Here is a 23,221-nt window from a genome sequence, read left to right on the forward strand (position 1 = left end):
AGGAAAGAAAGAAGGAAGGAAGGGAGAAAAAGAAAGGAAGAAGGAAAGAAGAAAATTTCTCTTATTTATTAGACTAAAATTTCTTCTTCAGGGATTGTGGACTTAATTTGTTTTCCTATGTTTTTACAAAGACAGAATGAACACGAGTAATTCTGTAAAAGTGAAAATTGGGAGATACACATTTCAAACTATTTTAGAAAAAAATTACAAACAAAACTTCTGTTTTTAGCCATGTCTTATCTTGTTGAAGCCTGAGACCAGTGCTAGCATCAGGGTTCTGAAACCTGGGGACATAGGGGTTGGTGAAAGGGAAGACTAGATAGAGGTGTAAAGTAAATTAGTTAATTAATGGAAGAAGAAAAAATAACTACAACAGATACATTGTCAATATATGCCATAGGGATATTGTACATGTATGTATATATGTATTTGTAATCCTGCAAAAAAGTTCATCATGAGTCTAAGATCTTAATATACACTGCTATTGAAAAGTTACACGACCGCATCTCATTTGGAAGCATTCAAATGAGGAAAGAGTGAAAGAAAGGGAATTCTATCAAGTTCCCATTAGAGGAGGAAGAATGTTGAGTATTCTGCCATCGGTTGTAGATGTACAGCAGCCAAGAATATTTATTACGGACAAAACATTTATTGTATGTTTGCATCGTTTATTATATGTTGCATTGTTTGCTCTGAAGCATAATGTTCAAAGTACATTTTTCTTTTCCCTTCAGATAAATGAAGTTTGAAAATAATTTAATAAGTTATTTTTCAAGAAAACCAATAAAATATTCCTTAGACAAACAATGTTTATATTGGTTGTTTGACTTATTATTTTAAATAACCTCTCAAATTGAATATTAGATAAAGATGCTGAACAATTATATCTTCCTGAAAGACATATTTACATAGTTATTTTCTCTGCATTTTTTTATGATGAACACAACCATCTTATAAAAGTGGGCAAGTTATGGTTTAAATATAAATGTTATTTATTAGCTCACATGATTAAACACTATGACTCTAGCTAGTGACATTGCCTGGGGAGTCATGGAACCTTTAGGAGCTGGAGTCTTACCGGAGGAATTTCGTCAACTGGGAGGAGACCTTGAGATTTTTTATTTTTTATTTATTTATTTATTTATTTATTTGTTTGTTTATTTATTTATTTATTGTAGCACAATCCTCCTTCCTGTCCGGTCTCTGCTTCCTGTTGCACTGAAGTGAAAACATGACAGTACACCCTCAGATCATGAGTCAAATAAAGCCTTCTTTTAACTAGGCTTGGTGATGCATGGCTTTAATCCCAGTACTGGGGAGACAGAGGCAGGCAGATTTTTCTGAGTTTGAGACCATCTTGGTTTACAAACCTGTTCCAGGACAGCCAAGACTATTATACAGAGAATCCCTGTCAGGAAAAACAGAACAAAACATAAATAATAATAATAAAAAAAAACAAAAAACAAAACCACAAAAATAAAAAAACACCAAAACCTTCTTTTTGCAAATCATTTCTTGTCAGTTATTTGTTCAAGCCTCATATAAAATCACATAACAAACATCTGTACCAAGCCTGAGGCTGTTGCCATGGCTAGTATGTGGGTCTTAGACTTTGGCAGCTGGTTGTCGGGAAGGAAATGCAAGTGTTTGAAGCTTCAGGCTAGCAAAGCCTAGAATGCTGTAAGTGGAACTTACTGGGACATTCTGGTGGGAATTCAAAAGACCAGAATGCTGGAAGAAATAGAAGCAGAGAAGATGGTGTTTATTGGGACTCAGAGTGAACAAAATTATTTTCGGTCCAAAAATTTGAATGTATTCTGTCTGTTTCCTGAAAATCATAGTGAGTCCAAATTAATAAGTACTGGAATAAGCTGTTCAGAGAAAAACACTTTGAGACAGGATCACCTTCAGGTTATGGCATGGTCAGTGCTTCCTGCACGTAGTGAGGTTTATATTGAGAATTCCATGTGGAAAGAGATGAAACGTACTATTTAGCAAGGCAAGTATTGTAAAAACATTGCTTTCAAGGTGGGCAAAATGGGTTTATGAAAGGGGTGGTAATTGTGAAAGAGATTTGTAAAATTAAAGACAACTAATTTAATTGGTATTTCCCAAAAATCATTCTTTGGAAATTTTCGGGATTGCCCCATGTGCATGCCAAAAAGGACAGAAGTGGAGGACCTAATAACATGTTGCTTTTCCTCCTCTCTTTACCAAAGTAAGAGCTCTGGCAAAGGTGGGGAACCTTTGCTTTCAAAGATAGTGCTGATCGTTTGGCAGCCTCATGAGGTCCTTTCCCCCTTGTACCTATACACATCTGGATAAAAGCGAGGGAAAGAGGTAAAATCAACCCAAATCTAAAGTGGCAGAGTCCGAACCATATAAGATTCATACCAATGCTGTGCATTTAAGATTTTGTGCATTTTAGCCATACATTTTGTTGACTAGCTACACTAGGTGAATGCAATTGTTACTATAGATTTTCACTGTGTTCTCCTCATATACAATCACCCCATGACAACAACTGCTGATCTTCTTTAAAGTGGCCCCTTGCATTAGTTTCCTAAGAGTTATTTTTGGAAAATAGCAATTCAATTAATTGTCTTTAATGGAAGTCATGTTGTGGAAATTTCAGCTATGACTTGAGATTTTATATGCTACATTGAGACTCATAAAAATACCAATAAAAGATGCATTATAATTAAGTCTAAGGAGTTGATTTTAATTCCAGGAATTCAATGTCTTCTACATGAAGAATTTCTCTTATTAAAGACAATTTTCTTGCTGAATAACAAAATCTAAAAAAAATTAATGTGTATTAATAGTACAAAACAATGAGTTTCATTGTGACTTTTTTTTTACATTCTCATAATGAATTTTGATTGTATTCACTTAATAGTTACTGATGTAAAAAAAAAATAGTTACTGATGTACTGTAGACATTTACAACTCAAAATTTCAGGCAACATTATGAGTTAACTGGAATTTTATTTTAAAGACAATATAAAATTGCTTGGGACATCTATAAGTGGAACAGTTGTAGCCTGGCTTATACTTTGGAAGACTGCTTAGATTGGTGCTGATGTGCAGAGGACAGCCTCGGGGCAGGTGGGCGTCATCCAGCAGGATACAGATGAGTGGAACAGCCTGGCATTGACACTTCATCTAAATAATCAGGAAAGCCAGTGAGTGTCTGAGGATGTGGCAAGTTGCTAAGATTATAGATGTGGCATTTAATCAGCTCCAGCCAGCTGTCTTCCCGGAATATAAATCCAACCTCTAGTGTTGCCAGGGTTTTGAATTTAGGAGAAAGATACAAATCTTTAAATTTTCAAGTCTTGACAACTTCAGAAAATCATTTTAAAACCACCCTGACAGCCAAAAATAAATCTCAGGGCTAGATTTAACCTAAGAGTTACCAGTTTACAAACTCAGAGTTGAATTTTATCTTCAAGAATCAGTCCCTTTCCTTTACCAGAGGAAGGCTAAAAACCGGTTTATAGAATTTTTCTGTTTTCTTTTTTGCTACTTGGTGCATTTTGATTAAATTGTGTGCATGCTTTCGTTGTTATCTTAGTTTTAAATTTCAATTTACTGGCATTGTGTGCGCGCGTGTGTGTGTGTGTGTGTGTGTGTGTGTGTGCGTGTGTGTGCTGCATGGGTGTGGGGACCATGCGTACCACACTATGTATGTTCAAGTCAGAGGACAATGTTGAGAAATCGCCTACTGCAACCTTCATGGTATTTCCAGGGGTTAAACTCATACACTCGGACAAGTCAACAAATACCTTTATCCACTAGCCCTAGCACTTTGCTTTCTTATTGTGTATACATCATTCAGGGTAACAGTTGATCTGTATCTATTTCACTTGCTTATGTAATTGTTATTGAGTATCATGCACAAGGTTATCCCACATAATGCCAACTCAGCAATAGGCCAAAACAGAGAGTAAAAAGGATATAGATAATTCTCCTATTCCTTCCTAATCAGAAGAGGGTAAAGCACTGGAACATAGAAATCAATGGCATATCAACAGACTACAAGTTCACAAACATGTCTCACGAAAATATTTTTTATTTTAACTCTCTGTTGTCTTTCTATAAAACACTGGTCAAGATATTATAGTGAAGTTGTATTAGAATACTGAATATGGATTTTATACTGTTTTTTTTTTTTATGTAAAACACAGCCAGAGGTCTCCGTCTTCAGGAAGACACAACTCACAACTCTCTATCTTATGAATTAGTTATGAATTGAGGCAAGCCAGGCTTTTTATCTCTGTCTGTCAAGTGTTTCACATGGCAGATCTAATACTTGACCTAATACTAGAGATGCCCACAAAGCATGCTACATCAACTTGATTAAACAATGTGGCGAAAGGCTTAAGTAGACCAGATTTCTTTCAATGGGAAATTTCTACTTTTGAGATAAATAATCCATTTTTGTAAAAACCCAACCTTCTATTCAGCACCCCAAGTCACACATGATTTTTTTTCATTCTATCTTATGCTTCATTTATATATTTAACAAGGTAATATCTTTGGCACTAATTCAAAAATTTAACATGGGTTTACGCCCAGCTCCAATCCAAACCCTCAGGTTTTGTGTGAGAAACAGCTATATTTCTTTGGGCTTCTTGTTTCCCTCGTTATGTTGTATTTTTTATAGAGATGTTAATGATATATTTAGGACATAAACTAGTTAGCACTGTTGCCATTCTGCAAATGCAAACAATACAGTGGTTTACTAGGAAAAACTGAGCAAAATCCCAAATTATTTATGTTGCCTTCAAGGCTCTCTACGACTAAGTCCTTATGTAAATCTCTGGCCTCATTTTTCTACATTATGTCTCCTTACTTCTTTTAATCACAGTCAGTTAGCAACTTTCTGTTTCTCTGCATGCCCAGCTCATCCCAGCTTTAACTTCACAGTTGCAATTTTCTTGCCTAGATCTTATCTCCATTCAGGGTTTCATGACTCATCTCCCATCATTTAAGTGGAGGCTCGGCTATCACCTATGTCCACGGATCCTTCTTGGCCTTCTCCTCTGGTAGCATAGACAGGTTACTCCCATGACCTCACGTACCTTTTTCTCATTGTTTTATAATCAGAATGAATCATTTTGCTTCTAGAGATATTCTTTTTCTTCCTAACAATATTGCAAGGGAATTAAAGAATTTATGTGCTTTGATTTCTAGCATTCATCCTAGGGAAGTTTCTGTTCAATACAGATAGACTTTTTAAACACTGTTGTCTTTGGTAAGATATATCATCAATATAACTCAAATTGTTTTCAGCGTTCTACCATATTATCTACTAACCGCAGAAGGTGTGAGTGATAACTTATGACAGTAGAGAAATGCAAAACCTAGTGCCAACCCCCATTTTCTTAGAGTTTTAAAAAAGTGAGCTTATAAACTACAAAAAAAACTTAATAGACATGGGGAAACCAGAATGACAGTTCAGAACAGAAAATAAGCAAGTCTATTGAGTCTTCCTAGGCTACATGATTAATTCTCTGACTGCAAATTTTGCTGTATTTTGTAAATCCTAAATTTAGTTACACAGCCCATTCTGTTCAGCTGACTTAGTGATAACCAATGTAAAATTGTACCTTTTATTTTATTTTCCTTTCTCCAAAATCATTCCTAATATTTTATTTTAATTAACTGTGCTCTCTATATTTTTGCTATCAATCTATGAAGCAACTTTGAATTAGAACTTAGAAATGCAATGTGGTTAATGACTTTCAGGAGTTCTCTATTCTTCTAGAACGGTGGCTCTCAACTGTGACTAACCTCTCAATACAGTCCTGAATTGTTGTGGTGACTCCCCAAATGTAACATAATTTTGTTGCTACTTCATAACTGTAATTTTGTTACTGTTATGAATTATAACATAAACATCTTATATGCATGATATCTGATATATGACCCCAAGCTGAGAACTGCTATTATAGAATATTTTGATTCAGTGTTTCACTTACTATAAACCTGCTGTTTCCTGCTTCAAATCCTAGCATTAGTTTTAAGTTATTTGTCTAAAAATATTTTTTGAGACAGGGTCTTGTTTGTATGGGTCAATATAGCCTAAGGCTTACAAAAGATTTTAAAATATCTTTTGAGAGAACAAAGAATTAAAAATTAGTTTCTTGGGTTATTGGTTTAAAGCTCAAGCCTGAACAAAGGTCAGACAAGTGAAGACAAGTCTAGCCACTTGCAGGGAGGAACTAGCCTTACCACATTCTTTTCCTGCCCACTAAAGATACAGATGCAAGGAAGCCAGCCCAGGTATCCCAATCGTCTAGGACAGCCAAACAAAGGAGAACAGATGATTAATGGTTTGGGGGCCTTCCTATAGCCAATCAATTCAAAATCCAATATCCCCATTTGTGTTTCAACCAATGGATGCTTGTCAGACAGGGATTCCCTGACTTTGGGTGTGCTGGGAGGGACAAGAATCTTTAAATTAACCACCTAACCTGAACATGAGGTTTTTTGCTCTCAACCTGTCTGGTGGTGAGGGTATGAGCCCGAGTTATAGCTTATAGCTTGTAATAAAAAGCTCCGCATGTGTTTTGCAACAGACTAGACTCCTGGTGGTCTCTTGGGGTCTCGCTATCTGGGCACTACACTCTTCTTCTCTCTCTCCCTTCCTCCCTCCCTGTGTGTTTCTCAGCCTCCCTCCCTTTATCCCTTCCTCCAGCCCACCCTTTCTCCTTTCTGCCTTCCCTTCATTTTCCTTCTCTCCATTGTGACAACATGTTGAAAAGACCCTAATTATATTTAAACACACTGATTTACTTACTACCTGTCTGTGGAACATTGGCCATACACCACTGAAGAAATTTCCAAATCTGTGCTAAAAATTATAATTCAAATTCCCGATCTCACAACTAAATTGAAGCACAATTTATACTTGAAACAGTCTAACAGTCCAAAATAAACATTTTATGTGGCCTCTCTTGGAAACTGCATTTACTTCTCTGTCCTCAAGTTAACTTTCTAGCGTGTTTGACTGTGACAAATTGCATGAACATTATTGCATTTGGAAAGTTACCACCCAGAAAGTTTTCTTTTCCTACCAATGATTTACAACTTAATCTGTACTTGAACCTGTGTTCTTTGCCTTTCTTCTGATTTCAATGCAAATGTTGGTTCCACCAAAACAAGACCTACTGATTTAATTGTGTGCAGTGTTCAGTGCTAATTTAGCCACTCTGGTAATTTTTAAATTGTTAATCAGTCTCAGATTCCAACTTTCCTTTCCTTTCTGGATTACCTATATGTGCATAAAAACTGTGAATTTAGGGTATTCACTTTAAATAGAATACTCATCCTGAAATGCAGTTGTAACTTGACTCTGAAACGTCTGTTCTGAGTTTGAAGAGCTCCTCAGGAGTCCACATGTAAAAGCCTGAGACACCAGGAAGTGCTAGAAACTATAAGAAGTAGGAGATGCTTGAAAAGAGTTAATCCCCAGGGGATGCCCTTCAAATGGATACCTTAGCTCCATTCTCCTTCATTTTCTCCCTCTGTCTTTCTCTCATAGTCTCCTTCTTTCCTCCCCCATCTCCACCTGCCTCCCTCTCCCCTTCTTTCTCTCCGGATCTCTCTCTTCTTTCCTGGCCCTCATCAGGTGAGTGGTTTCCTTGGCCATGAGCACTTTTGCCACGGTGCTTCACAATAGTGCCAATCAACCATAGAGAAAAGCTTCTGACACCAGGAATAAAATTAAGGCCTTCTTTTTATGAAACGATTGTCTAAGGTATTTATCCCAGTAGTAGAGAAAATGGCTAACACGCTTTCAACTAGTTACTTAGACTAGTCTTGCCTGTGAAGAGATCCAGCTCTTCAAATCAGTTCCCATTCTTAGCAGTTTTTAGGATCGATAACATTCTGGACTCATGAAACACAATCTTTGATTTGTAAAGATATACGTAATTTATTGGCATGTAATTCATATACTGTAAAGTTTGCCAAAGTTAGTACTTCAGTAGTTACCAAAGTTAGGATTCCGTATTTTCATTGTTCCACAAACACAGTCACAAAAACTTTAAAGTAGTTTTACTACTTCAAAGGGAAACCCACATTCAGCTGATTTCATTCCTTGAACCTAACCATTTTTGTCCCCCACTATTTATCCAACTGACACTTTTAGTGTTGTTTCTCATTAGTCTACCCTGAATATTTCAGACTGTAATAATAAAAATAACAACAAAAGGTCCTTTATGACTACTTCCTTCCATAGAGCATAATATTTTAAAGATTATCCAAGTAGCATATGCAAGTATTTTTGTGTAATTCTGAAAATAATTCATTGTATAGAAATACTTTATTAATTCATTCATCAGCTAATGGATATTGAAGTTAATCAAGGCTTGAGTTATTATGAACACTTACAAACACATTATTTCAGGAAGATAAATTTATCATTTCTTGGATATACCTAGGAATGGAATTGATGGATCATGTGGTAATTTATGCTTATCTGTGAGAAACTAGCTGTATTTTCAAATACTGGTTCTTTAATTTTCCATGGTCATAAAACAACTTAGGAGAGTTCCAGATTTCTACATCCTCATCCTATGGTTTCTCTTTTTTTATTTCAGCCTTCCTAGTGGAATCAAGTAGCCGTTCCTTGTGGCTTTTATATGGTTGGTTCTGATTGATTGTGTGTGATTTAAAAGATTCCTGCAGACAGTCTAAAGGAATGGCGTTTACCACTCTACCAATTCCTTTCAGTTGCATAAGCCACCATGCCTGTGTTGCACTGTTAGTCTAAGGTTGCAGAGACTGTACACGAGATTCAGAGCACCAATTCTCAGTCCTGAAGTCACTGAAAACCATGGCAGTTCCTTTAGAGCTATAGTAAATAAGACTACTGATGATAAGGGGCGGTTGGTTGTTAAGCTGAGAAAATAATATATTCAAACTATCAATTCAGCGAGATTACTTCCACATTTTAGGGTTGCATATGTATCGTGTACCCCTGTCCAAACAGATCCTAATGTTATTTGAGTGATAAGGATGTGTCCATAAATGTTCATCCATTAAAGTACGAGTGCCAGTCAATGTCGATGCCATAACAGGGGAGGGACAGAGTCATGTTTGGGTACAGACAGTATACAGGAAGTGTGCACTTTTTGCTTTTTTATAAACTTAAAACACCATTAAAAATCATAAATATGGAAAAAATACTACAAAACTTCTACTATTTTGTAAACCTCATCTTTTAGGTGTCCGTTTTTAATTTCTCTTTCACCCAAACTTGAAATGTTTTGTCTATATGCCCTTTCTAGGTGATTTGGTCTTTGTCATTAAATGTCATATATAATCTTATTGTTCCTAGATCTTTATTTCCATCTTTGAACTTTTTACCCACTTGAATTTTCAAGAAATTTAAACTTTGAATTTATTATTTCCAAATTAAATTTCTGTACTAGCATTGCCATAATCTAATTACCCTCTCTCTTTTTTATTTAACTAACCCACACCTTCACCTACCCATTCAGGATCAAAACCCAGATGCCTTCTGTCTATATTTCTTTCCTTTCCATTATCACACCTGACTAATGAGTCACTCTCACCTTGAGGACACCGTCTAAGCAGAAATCCATTCAGTTGTTTCCTTTATGTCACCAGCCTACCCATTGACTTAATTTGCAACACAATTAAAACATTTATTTATACTCTAGCCACACACATAACTTGCTATCTGCACAAAAGTCACTGCAAGCCTTTTAAACTTAAATTGGATTCAACCACATTCAAGAAAAAAACAAAAACCCCAAAAACTATCTTTTGATTAATGTTTCTTGGACTCTTGAATAAAGATATAGGGAATGTTAAAATGTTAAAGGAATCTGACTGCTTACGTGCCTAGAGATAAAATATCTTTAGTATATTTTGGAAACAATAATTTATAATGTTGGATTAATGGATAAACATGGACACATTTTAATTATTACTTCTTGTGTGTTATTGAATGAGCCTATTCCTTAGGGTAGTCAAGGTAGAATTACCATATCATGTATAAGTCACTATACTCCTTTGAGGTACGGTGTAGTCTGCTAACTTATTAAAATGGTAGATGAAATGCTAGAGAAACCAGACAGAGAGCTGCATAAAGGGAAGAGTAATATAAATTTCTGAGGTTGCTGATCTGAACATATGGCTACCTATGACCTATGCTGCATTTAGCTGTCACAGAGATTAAGGTGCATGAAGACAAGAAGATCCCTGAGCTACATCAGCTGGGAAACCATGGGAGTACCCTGCAGAGAGATGCAACCACTACAAACACTGCTTTTATAAGATATTTACGGGAAGTTTCTGACTGCTGCTGCCAGGAAGCCTTTGGCGCTATAAGTACCATGTTTGGATCCTTAGGAAAGCTGCCAGATGGTGAATAAACAGTAAGCACAGAACCATTCTGTTTATACCAGAGTAAGTACAGTAAAAGCAGAAGTGACTTTTTGCTTTCAGACCAAATAATTAGACAAGTAATTAAAAAAATAAAACAAAACAAAACTTGTCTCCTTGAAAGTGATAGTTTAGGTTCTGTACAGTTGTGATTCATGGTTCAAGATAAATGTCGCCGTCGCCACATCCCCAATCTCTACTAATAAAGTGAAATCTTAAGCACAATGACACTTGATAGCTTTGTTATACCTTTCACTTGTAGCACAGGTCTTCCAGGATCAGTGTAAATAACAAAGAGAAGAGTCTAAAAGAAGCTTTATGAAAATAGTGTGGTAGGCGTAGAAAAGGTTCATGGAATGACAACTGTTAAAATGGGGATAAAAGCTGTAATCATTTATCTATTAAGAAAAATGAATTCATATTAATAGCTTGTCACTGTCAATGGCAATAAATGATATTCATGTAGGCACAGCACACTTAAGCTTATAGGCACCAAGGAAGAGAACAATACATTTCTAGGTATGGACTTGTATATTGCACTGATGGACAAATTGGAGGATGGAGCCGCTTAGCCCCTTTTCAGGCTGTTCACTCAGCAAAATAAGTCGCCTGCCGGTGCAGCTGTGTAGGGAACCAGTTGGTTTGATACTCTGAGAGCTAACAGAGTTCTAGAAGGTGATGGGAAAAATACTGTTTTGGGTCGAGTTCACCAAGGAAACTTTCCTTTTGCCCTTCTCTGCTTTATATAATCTTAATTGTTTACAATTAAAGCTGATATCGAAATTAATAAATTACGTGCATAATTTGATCTGTTTTGACATAAATCTAGAGCTTTGAAACCATCCCAATAGTTAAGGTGACTAATATTTTTACATCCCCACCCACATTGTCTGTCTTCTGTTTTAATTCATCCATTCCATTTCCTGTTTTCTAGGAATAATCAACCTACTTCCTGCCACCGTAGAATACTTTTCTTTTCAAGAATTCTAAATGAACATCATCAAGAGCCTGTGGACACCCCCTTCAGGGCTTTTTTCACTTGAAGGTGTTGCTTGAGAGGTCAAGATCCAGCTTAGTCACTAGGAACAAGAGCTGGTCTACGTTCAGACCTTGCTCACTAATACTTTTTGTACACCAGTTTTTATATTCACAAAAGACCATAGAAACTACACATTCTACAGGATTGCTTGACCTAGTGAGCAGGAGAGAGACATCCACAGCCTTTCTGGATACGTGTAGCACTGTACTCATACCTCTCCTGTGATTTTTATCTTTGCAACTGGGTAAAATTCTCTACTGAAGGAGGTTCTATATGATCTATGCCCATTTCAGCTCTTACTGTGAAATTAATGCTAAGCAAATGTGTATTAAGTTACGCTTTAGCCACTTCATAACAGATAACATGACACTGACAAGCAACACTGACAGAATCTAGTTAAAGGAAACACATCTTAATTGCTATGTATTTTTTTTTTAATGTGGCAAATGCATGGTCATGAGTTGTCACTAGGCTTAGTAGTAAGATCTTCAAAACTTTATGAATAAGGTGCCCCTTTTACTCTATTTTTGTCATATGATTTATATATCAGTTTTATATATATATATATATATATATATTGTGTATTATGTATTGAAGACATACAAACATAATGCAAGGAGCAGCAGCAAGACAATGACACTTTGGAGATAAGTCCTGAGCCAAAGATGACACATTAAAGCACCAGGTACTGCAGAGTGAAGAGGAGCCTCTCTCGTGAGAACTCCTGTCCTTTTACACCTTCTCCTCTTTCTGGATTGCTGTCTCTCTCTGTATGTGTATATATATGCCTTAGTAAAATGTAAATGGTAAAGCATTATAAAGTATATGGAAGTTTCTATCATAGAGCAAATGTTATATGCTGGTTGTGTACATCTTTTAGAAAAATACTCCCCTTTCAATTCTTAAGACCAAGTGTTCAACACTTACCAGTTCTGTTTTTTACTCAGTTTGGTTGAAATAATGTAGATTTTCACATCAAGAGGATAAATTCTACCAAAAGTTACTGAGTAACTTTTGGCAACTTTGGGCAAGTTATGTAACTGGTGTGGATCTATTCCCTCACCTGCACTTTAGAATCAGAACTACGAAAACATGGGAAACGCTCCTGGAGAGCTTATCCTGTGCCACTTTTGTGGCTGATGTGCTGCCTGTATTTTCTCCTTTAGGACCTCCCACAAGTGTGACAAAGAGCTTTCGCAAATTATTTCTTCCCAGATCTATCACAATATTATGTACTAAATATCTTCGAGATTCAGCCGCTTTCTGCTCTCAACATCACTAAGCCTGCACACACACACACACACACACACACACACACACACATATATATATATCTGTGCATTTAATCGACTTATATACAGTGAAGATCATTCTGCCCTGATTTGCTGCTACTGAAAGAATCTCCAGCTCGTGGCTTGCAAAGAGGGATGAATTGGACCTGCCCCAAAGGATACAGGAAAGTATTTTCCACAGAGTCTGGCACCTTTTTATGCTTTCAGCCAGTGAATAATTTTCATTTTGGCTTTCAAACACGTTCTCAAACTAAATATTGGGAATGACCTTACATGCTAATTCTCTAGCCCAATAGGAAACCAGCTTATAAAGACAATGAATAGGGATCAATCAACAGTTTGCAGACAGCCTGGTAACGAGCTTTATAGCGATTATTCTTCAGTAGTAAAGACTGTAAGGGGTATAGTATAAACTCTGATTTAATTTAGTATTTATATGAGACTTGTAGAAAAATAAATCACAAAACATCTGCTTGCTCATCAGAGTATTCGATTTTTAATATTCTAGGTTATGTCACCTAAAAATATTTTCCAGTTAGAAAGTGAAAATATAGCCTATTCTATTTCCTTTCCAGTTTACATTCTAGTAGCAGCAAGGACGATAAAAGCAATGTTTTCTATGTACCAACTGTTTGGGGAAACAGAAGGAGATCTTGCATTTTGCATTTAGCTATGGGCTAAGTACTTTTCAGTGCAGAAAACATAATTTGGTGCATGCAAAAGACTTTTAATGGCATCTAATATTTATTGGCTGTGGACTTGTGTGGACGATAAATGACTTTCTTTTCTGTGATTCCTAACTTCAAAGGAAATCAAGACAATCAGGACATTTATTACCCTTCCCATGTCCTTTATACGAAATGCAGTACTTCCTTTAAGAGGTATGAATGTGGAAGACAATTAAGGCTTTCTGTAGTAATTAGTGAATTTTGGATGCTGACTATCTTTCATTTTCACCATAATGTTTAAACTGAAGAGGAGAAAAGAAGACAGAGTATTGATTTTTCCCTTCAGAAAAATCTTCCATGGACAAGTCTTCCAAAAATACACGTAGATGTGTATCGAGACCATAAAATATATTTCTGCCTCCTGGAAGACCTCGTGGTCCTCTCTGGAGCATCTATGTGATCTCTTCTAGTGAGGACTGTGGCACATCTTTCTTGGAGAATGAAATTGTGGTAGTCCTTATGGTGTTGTTTGGCATTTGTGCCCATTGGACACAGATTAGGTTCTGATTACTCACTTGTAGCCAAGGTATTTTATATTCTTTGGATGCATCGCAATGGCTTCTGGTTAGTCTTATAAAGAAGAAAGTCACAGACTCACAGTTACATAATTGATACACAAAAGAACTTCTAGCCTACCATATATAATGAAATGAAATGAAACGTTTGCTGACATTTCTGAGGAAGGGGTTTGCACTCCTTTCACTGGCTCTGGAACCTAAGAGAATATAAGCATGAAATCTGTAACTGCTGCTTTATACCAGGCATAGACCTGTGTTATTTACAGACAACACAAATAGAAACTGAGTTTTGAACTTGGTTTTCTGATGCTTATGCTAATATTCATTACCATTTAGTACTTAAGCCTGTTTCAATAGAAATTTGTGTTACTTAGGACTTTGTTATGTCAAAAAATGAACATCTTAAAAGACCATGCCTCCTTTAATTGTTCTAGCTGTGATGGAAACTTTTTAGTGTGTGCTTGTGCCACCAAAGGAACCAGCACTGGGAAGAAAGGAATACAAGAATGATGTGCTCATCTGTACAATCAATGCAATTGTGCATTAATAGAGACTCAAAGATTTTCCCCCTCCCTCCCTTCTTCTCTGAGGACCAAACCCAGGCCAGTGTACATGCTAGACTAGTTCTCTACAACTGAACTACAAACTCAACCCTGTTTACAAAGACTGATTGAGAGGCTCAGCAGAAACTCTCTCTAGTGCATTTTAGTATTCAAATAAAAATAAAGTAGATTTGTTTCATTAGCCAGGGCTTTCTAGACACACAGAATGATAGAACAACCAGATATAATTGTTAATTATTAGTAAAGTATTACTAAATTAGTTTACTTTGAAATAATAAGAGCTGAATTAAGGCTAGAGACACTAAATTTGATTTGAGAAAAGAGCAACAGCAGCAACATGGTAAATGAACTTGGCAGCAAAGGAAAGCAGAATAAATAAAGTTTGAACCAACTGCCTCCTGATGTGGGTCTTCCCATATCAATCAGGATAATCCCCAATGGAAGCTCCCAGTGACACTGAGCAAGTTAACATTGAATACAATCATCATGTTTGTACACTTATAGAAGAAAATAAAACACTTTCTCATGTCAACTATAACCTTATTGCCTTGATTTCTTCCCTCCCAAGTGTTAATTCCCCTCTCTTCCTCCCTCCCTCCCTCCCTCCCTCCCTCCCTCCCTCCCTCCCTCCCTCCCTCCCTTCTTCTATCCCTCCAGCTTACTCTCTCTCTCACATGCATACAGATTGGGGAAGATACACTATACTACTCTAAGACTATAGAGTAGTATAGAGAAACTATACTACTCTGAAATAGTATGGTCTTTGTCCATGTTAATTTTTTCCTAAAGTGTTTATTGTGTGCAAATTTTCCTTGCTGAAATGAAAACCCTTTGCTTTTAGTAGGAAAACCAATCTTGTTGCATTTCTCCAACTTTCCTTTCCATACTAATTATATGTCTGTTACAAAATCTGGGCCCAAGGTTCTTTCCTGAGGCTGATACTCCAACCAAGAACCATTCATGGAGAGGACCTAGAACCCCTGCACAGATGTAACCCATGGCAGCTCAGTGTCCATGGAGATAACCTTTAGACATAGTCAAGTTTGGTTTAAAACAAATTTACTCCCTCAAGTAACACATTAATAAATGAGAGAATAAGAACTGCCTCTATCTGAGAACCTCCCTGGTTATAATCAAAGAGGAGACAGGAACGGACAGTTAAACAAGAAGTATTAATAGGATTTCTGACATACATGTTTAGAAAATTTCTTAAGATGTGTTTGTTTCCAGATTCTGGCTATTATGAACAGAGCTGCTACAAACATAGTTGAGCAAATGTCCTTGTATACTTGAGCATATTTTGGATATCTACCTAGGAGTGATACAGCTGGATTTGGAGGTAGCAGTATCCCTAATATTCTGAGAAAGCACCAGATTGATTTCCAAAGTGGTTATCCAAGTTTACATTCCCACCACCAATGGAAGAGGATTCCCCTTTCTCTACATCCTCTCTAGCATGTGATGTCACTTGAGTTTTAAAAACCACATGATGAATATGATGTAGCATTGATGGGACCTGATAGAAGGGGAGGAAGGACAAGGAGAGACTAGGGAAAGGGCATAGAAGAAGAAGAGGGAGGGTTGGTGGGACTGGGAGGAGACAAGAGAGGGGGCTGCAATGGGTATACAAAGTGAATAAATTGTAATAAAGAAATATATAAATAAAATTAAAGAAAAATCAAGAAACCCCACATGATCATCTCCTTAGATGTTGAAAAAGCATTTGACAAAATCCAATACCCATTCATGTTTAAAGTCTTGGAGAGAGCAGGAATACAAGGCACCTACCTAAACATAGTAAAGGCAATATACAACAAGCCTATAGTCAACATCAAACTCAATGGAGAGAAACTTAAATAAATCCCATTGAAATCAGGGACAAGGCAAGGATGACCACTCTCTCTGTATCTCTTCAACATAGCACTTGAAGTACTAGCTAGAGCAATAACACAACTAAAGAAGATTAAGGGAATACAAATAGGAAAGGAAGAAGTCAAAGTATGACTATTCACAGATGATATGATAGTATACATGAGTGACACCAAAAATTCTACCAGAGAACTCCTTCAGCTGATAAACACCTTCAGCAAAGTGGCAGGATATAAAATCAACTCAAAAAAAAATCTATAGCCCTCCTGATTTCTTTATTTTTAATCGCTGAGTAGTATTCCATTGTATAAATGTACCACACTTTCTTTGTCCATTCTTCGGTTGAGGGAAATCGAGGCTGCTTCCAGATGTCGGCTATTACAAAGAAGGCTGCTATGAACATGGTTGAGCAAATGTCCTTGTTGTATGATGGAATGTCTTTCAGGTATATGTCCCTAAGTAATTTAGCTGGGTCTGGAGTTATGGCTATTCCCAGTTTTCTGAGAGAGCACCAGATTGACTCCCAAAGTGGTTGTACAAGTTTGCACTCCCACCAGCAATAGAGGAGTGTTCCCCATTTTCTACATCCTTGACAGCATGGTGCTGTCAGTTGAGTTTTTGGTCTTAGCCATTCTGACAGGTATAAGATGTGATCTCAGAATCATTTTGATTTGCATGAAAAGCAAGGACACATACGTATTAGAAAGTTTGCTCACTTTCACCAATAACATACATTCTGGAAAAATTCCTTTTCTAAAACATTTGGTGCTAAAGAACAAAGAGTTGCATGGGCATGGCTTTGTAAGCTCTGTTGCTTTTTATCCTTTTAATCTGGCCCATCCTCTGTCATCTAGGGGAAACGAATTTCAATTACTTGCAAAGATAAAACTTAGTGCCTGGAACCATTTTGGAATGTGTTGTTGTAGAAAGCTTTGCCTTTTAATTAACTCAATGCCTCAGATGATTCAGTTTCAAATATCTGTGTATAATGTTTAAAGCTTTCAGTGCCGGAACTATTTTTTAAGTGAGTTGGAATAACTATCATCTTTAATTTCTTGTCTCATTTTGTGTGTGTGTCTTCATAAAAACCTGTGTAGGATGTTAATGTTAAAGATTGTTGCATTAAAATACAGTAATTTGATTTTCTGTAGATGAGAGACAGTTTCACTTTGTTTAGTAGGTACACACTAAACTCAATATATCATGTAAAACATTGTGGAGAATTTGTACAAATCTGAATTAGGACCACTGACTTTAAGAGGCTTAAAGCAATATGGTAGTAAGCATATGTCATATATACATATATAATACTGAGGCTTTGGTAGCATAGAATGACTTTTATTTCGAAAAGGAGTTTTATGTCATCTTTAAAGTTTAGATCAAAAAGAGAAATTTCCAGTGTTGCTGAGTTTGAGTCATCAGCTTTGGCATATGTTTTTTCTCACTGAGTTTAAGAGAGTTGAGAAGAGAAACTGATGAACAAATGGAGATCAAATTGTTGGGTTTTTTTAATCTGGGCATGTTGGTACATGTCCAAATCCTAGGTCCTAGGTCTCAGAGCTAAAGTAAGAGGATCTATTCAATCCAAGGCTAGCCTGGGCTAAACAGTGAGACCATGAATCTAAAAGCAAAGCAAAGTCAGGCTCACGACTGCATGACTGGTAAATCAATGTGGAAGGAGGTCCCATCTGGAGACAACTTTTGACTATTTCATTCTGTTGTCATGCTAGAACCTGTGTTCACAGGAAGACCTTTGAAAGGGCCAAAGGGTGGTTGGCATAGCCACTCTTGCCTAGATAAAAGGCTGAGCAGGTAAAACTTCCTGCTGAGGGTTTATCTGATATATAAAGATAGCAATAATGAGGAATAACAGGAAACAGACTTGGGGAAGGAAGGCAAGCAGTGAAAGCAGGCATGCTTCCACTCGCTCAGAGCTTTGCAGGAAACATAGTGGCTTTTGCATTTGCCCCTTCCTGAAAGGTGCTACCAGTCCTCACATTGGGGAGCCAGAAGCAGGAGAAGATTTGGAGTGGGATTTCGTCATCTTTGCCTCTCTCTGCTCTGTGGAGGGTTGTGTGCTTCATGCTCATAACTCCTAGTTGACTTTCCTGGCAGCCTTGAGCCCCTTCTCAGTGTTAGAATTTACCCCAGAACAGCCAACTTCTGATCTCCTCTGCCTCTGCCTGGAATCTTGTAGCCTCACAGTCCTGTTGGGATTCTTCCCCTGTAGTAGCATGAAACTCCTTTTCAGGCAGACCATCCAGTCGTCCTGCATGTGGTTATTTCTCTGAGTGCACCAGGAAAACGGAATACATAGCAACCTTTCAAGTGGATCCATCCCTTAGAAAATTAAAGCCAACTAAGTTAATAGATAAGTGTCTGTCATGTTTTCATATTTCAGTCATAGAAAGTAGTTTCTCTGAATGCCTTTGACAAATTCTGACCAGCTATAGCTAGATGGTTAACTCCTTTAGTACCTTAAGACTTGATAATAACAGAACCTTTACTAAGTACCAGCTTTCAAGACGTTATCTAACTTTTAGACCTCCTCTACAGTAACAGTCTTTAGTGACAAAATCAGTTCATGATGTTCTTCCTACTCCATTTCTACTGTTCAGTGAAGAACATAGATGACTCAGCAATGAGACTTCAAAGGGTGGACAGTCTGCAGTGCCCAGCCTGCCTTAAGGGTCAAGAACCAATTACACCAGTTTGGGTCTATGTGACCCCTTTCATTTGCAGTGGTTTCCCCTTCCCCACTGGTCAGCTCTTCAAGTGTTTTTGTGCTGCTTCCTCCATTTATGTTCACCTCTTAATTTTACATCACCCTGTGTTAGCCTTTAGTTACTGTCTCGTCTCTTGCTGCCTTGGCAATCTCACTCAGTCCTTTGGCTTTGATCTATCATTTTTAAATTAATTGTCAGGTTTATACTTCTTTCTCAGAGTGTTTTATTCAAATCTTGGTTATTCAACATAATTCTTTGGGTGTGTAATGAGTTTTTTAGGTTGAAATTTGTTCTAATGCCTCCCTTATCTCTCCTAGAAATGTTACTTTCTACTCACCCGTAAAATAGTCCTGTTCTTTCCATTGCTTTCTAGGCTACTTGATAGTTTCAGTTCCTTAGGTGTAGACTACAAAGCCTTCAAAAGCCCTTTTATTTTGATATTTTCCTTTAGTTAATTTCCCTCTCAAATCTTCCACATCCTATGTCCAAAATGTACAGTGTTTTCAGCAATAAGAACTCACCTCCCATTTCTGAGAGGCAACCAAGGACAACAGCAATAGGCTATGTTGCTCTGGGAGACTCAGCTGCCTCTCACCAGGTACAACCTGAAGAAGGGTTTCTCAAAGCCTGGTACTAGGAATTTTGTTAGATAGCCTATGGCTCTTCGGGAAATATTACTACCTCAAGTAATACAATGTCATTAAAATATGTGTGTTTACTCAGATATGTGCGTACATGTTACATATAATAAGCAATTCTTCAGATTCTTTTTTTTTTTTTTGTAGAAAGACTTACCCTGTCTGAAGAGTCTCTTAAAACACAGAGTAAAAACCTACAGCAGATGAAAGACAGAGATTCATTAGCTTTTCCCAGCCATCTCTCAGAATCCTCAGAGACCATGTTCCTCTCAGCTCCTGAAGTTCAGCTAGAGGCTTGGCCCATGCTTAGTGGAACTTTGTTTTGTGAAACTTTGATGTCATTTGAAAGCTGATCTTGGGAAACAGAGGAGCCTTTGCAGACTAATAGTGTCAAGAAAGTCCTGCTGACTCATTGCAAAACTAATACTAGGTTGCTGCTCTGGGTCTACTCAGACTGCATTCCCACATCGGTTGACAAGGCTAGTGCAAGGCTAGTCCTGAACTCATAGTGATTCTCCTATATCTTCCCCACAAGCTCCTCTGGCTACTTATGTGAATACACCTGGTCACATGGACTTTAATCCTTCCTTGGTCACTCAGGAGGTGTCATTTTAATGAAAGTTGGGGTAAAAGGGAGGCCCCATCTGTCTTATGGTTCCATTATAAATTGCAGCACCCAATTTATAATGAAAAGTAGAAAAATGGAAAGGTACCATATTGTTAATGCCAGGTATTGAGACAGTTTTCTTCAAGTTGTTGGTCAGAGGAGTCTAAGAGTCTCCCAAAACAACATAAGCTATTGCTATCACCCTTGGCTGCCTCTCAGAATTTGAAGATATGTTCTTATTGTTGAAGATTCTGTACAATTACAGTACATAATAACACTCTACCTGAAAAAAAGAACTTTTCTCGTTAGTAAAAATTATTGATATTCCTTGTAATACTCAGCACTTATTAAGAGTTAAATTCATTGGGATGAGAAGGAATTAAAACTTTTCCAAATCTGTATGATCTCTATTATACAAAAGTGAAAAGTGAAGATTAGGGCAATTAAAGTATAGGGACGATTTTTTAATTTTGGCTTTTAAAAAAATACAAAAAATATTAAAAGAATATGTTTTCGTTTTAATCCCAGGTGATTCGCCTCATGCTCTGGCAGAGGTATAATTTTGCCAGCTGCAGATAACTTCTGCAACAGTGTGACATTTGGAATTCTAGGAAATTTTCCGGGAATATACAGACGCTTAAGCACTTACAGTGAAGTGGGTGGTCGTTGGTTGTTCAGAAGGGTTGTTAGTTGGTTGTCGTTTTTTTATTGGTTGTTGTTGGCCATGGTTTGCTAAGTAGTCGTGTGCAAAGAAGAAACAGCAAGAAGAAATTAGATATCCTGACAGTGAAGATCAAACATGCCCCCAAGAAACTCAACACCCCTAATTAGCAGAAAGAAGTATGAAAATTATGCCCCCCCTTTCTTACCCCTGAATCTATTTTCTTTCCTCTTTATCCTTTTTTCTCTCTTAGCTAGTGTTAAGGAGTTAGAGAAGGGTGGAAGACAGAAGAATCCCTAAAGTAGCAAAGCCTGGTTATATTAAAGTGTTTGTTCTATCATTATTGGATACATAATTATTCTAGCATATGATTTCAACCATAGTTAGGAGCTTAAAAGCCAAGCCCCTGGCAGTACTCTCTCTCTGTGTCTCTGTCTCTGTATGTGTGCATGCGTGTGTGTGTGTGTGTGTGTGTGTGTATGTGTGTGTGTGTGTATTCCTGTGGGCCCAGACAACAATTTTCTGGAATCAGTTATTTTTTATGGCAGGTTCTTGGTATCTAATTAACTTGGGTTGTGAGAATTGCGTTGTAAGCACTTTTATCCACTGAGCCATCTCACCAGCCTTTAAATGCTTTAAAATGTAGTTTCCTAATCTGTTCCCACACTGAAAATTGCAAATGAAGCAAAAGAAACCAACAGCCAGGCACTGCTGGAGATGACATGAAGTCAGGACACCACTAATTTTAGTTACTTTTTCAGTTTTTCTCTTGCTTGGTTTTACAAATCACATCTTAGAACTTCTTACCTATCTCTAGTTATTTTTTCTTCATTTATTTATTTATTTACATGAAGCATACAAATGGGCAAACAGTGCAATTGTCTTTGGTTATGCAATGGACTCACAACCAACTCGAGTTGACAGATTTCTCCCTCAACAAATTATAACCAAACACCGTGGGTTGCCCCTTGCTGAATACAGAGCTGATGCTATAACCAAGAGATGCCATGGAGTTTAGTTTCCTGCAAGTAAGAACACTGGGAAAAATTCTCAAAGCAATGTCTCCCCAGCTAATAAATCAAGGGTCTTTACTGGAGAAAACCCAGCAAGTTCATACTACAGAAACATTATCAGTAGTAAGGCACACACCCCAAGAATACCCAGCCAGACAAGATGCTTTTTTATACAAACAAAAATGGCAGCCTGGGGTGCTTACTGGTTGGAGAATTTAGCATTATATTGAGTGAAGTTAACTCACCTAGAAGAATTACTCAGTGCCTACACCTTAGATTGGTTTAGAAGCTTTCAGTTTTTTACTCTGGAAGGCCTTATTTGTTAAAAAGGTAAAATAAAACATAATAAAACTTTTTTTTAATGAAATGTTAACTGTCATTTAAAAGAGAAGCAAGCCTTTCCTCAAAAACAAGGAAACTTGCTCATTAAAGTCCCTGCCTTGGATCCTCCTGTGATGAATGTGGTAATAAATTCTATCAGCATAACACTAATGTTTTATATTCACCTAAGATGCACATCCATTGGAGTACTAATACTTCTAAGTATTATTGTATTATATTCTAAGACACTCAGAATTTTATAGCCAACATTTTTAACTCTCCTCTGTTTGAAGATCTCCCTCCCTGGTAAAAAAGAAAAAAAAAGAGTAAAGCAAAGTGAATACTGTAATTCCCAGTTGCCCTGTCATTCCTAGACTGTGGTGGGTCCAACACCTCATTTCCTTTTCATATTACATCAGCAAATTGCCTGACCTCTCTGGACTTACGCCCCGACCCACGCAGTGTAAAATCTGATTAATAATAACATGCTTGTAGCATTCTTCCTGATCAAGATTACATATGGTTTCTCAGCTGGCTGTTGGATGTGTAAGAAATATCCCTGCAATATTGCTTCCAACTCCTGTTAGCAACTGACCAAGTGTTTCATCATTTATTTATGTGTTTTCTTCCTGTAACACACCTAAAAGAACAGTTTCACTCGTGCTTTACTCTTGGTGATCTGTTCTTTAAGATACTGTCCTGAGCATGCGATTCTGGAATGAACATGGACATATGGACATGTTCACGTTGTCCATCATGTCAGAATTTAATGAAGAATAATAAATTTATGAGCCGTGCTGGTTCCATTGGCTACAATTTGC

This window comes from Meriones unguiculatus, chromosome 6, assembly GCF_030254825.1.
Source record: "Meriones unguiculatus strain TT.TT164.6M chromosome 6, Bangor_MerUng_6.1, whole genome shotgun sequence".
Taxonomy (NCBI): Eukaryota; Metazoa; Chordata; class Mammalia; order Rodentia; family Muridae; genus Meriones; species Meriones unguiculatus.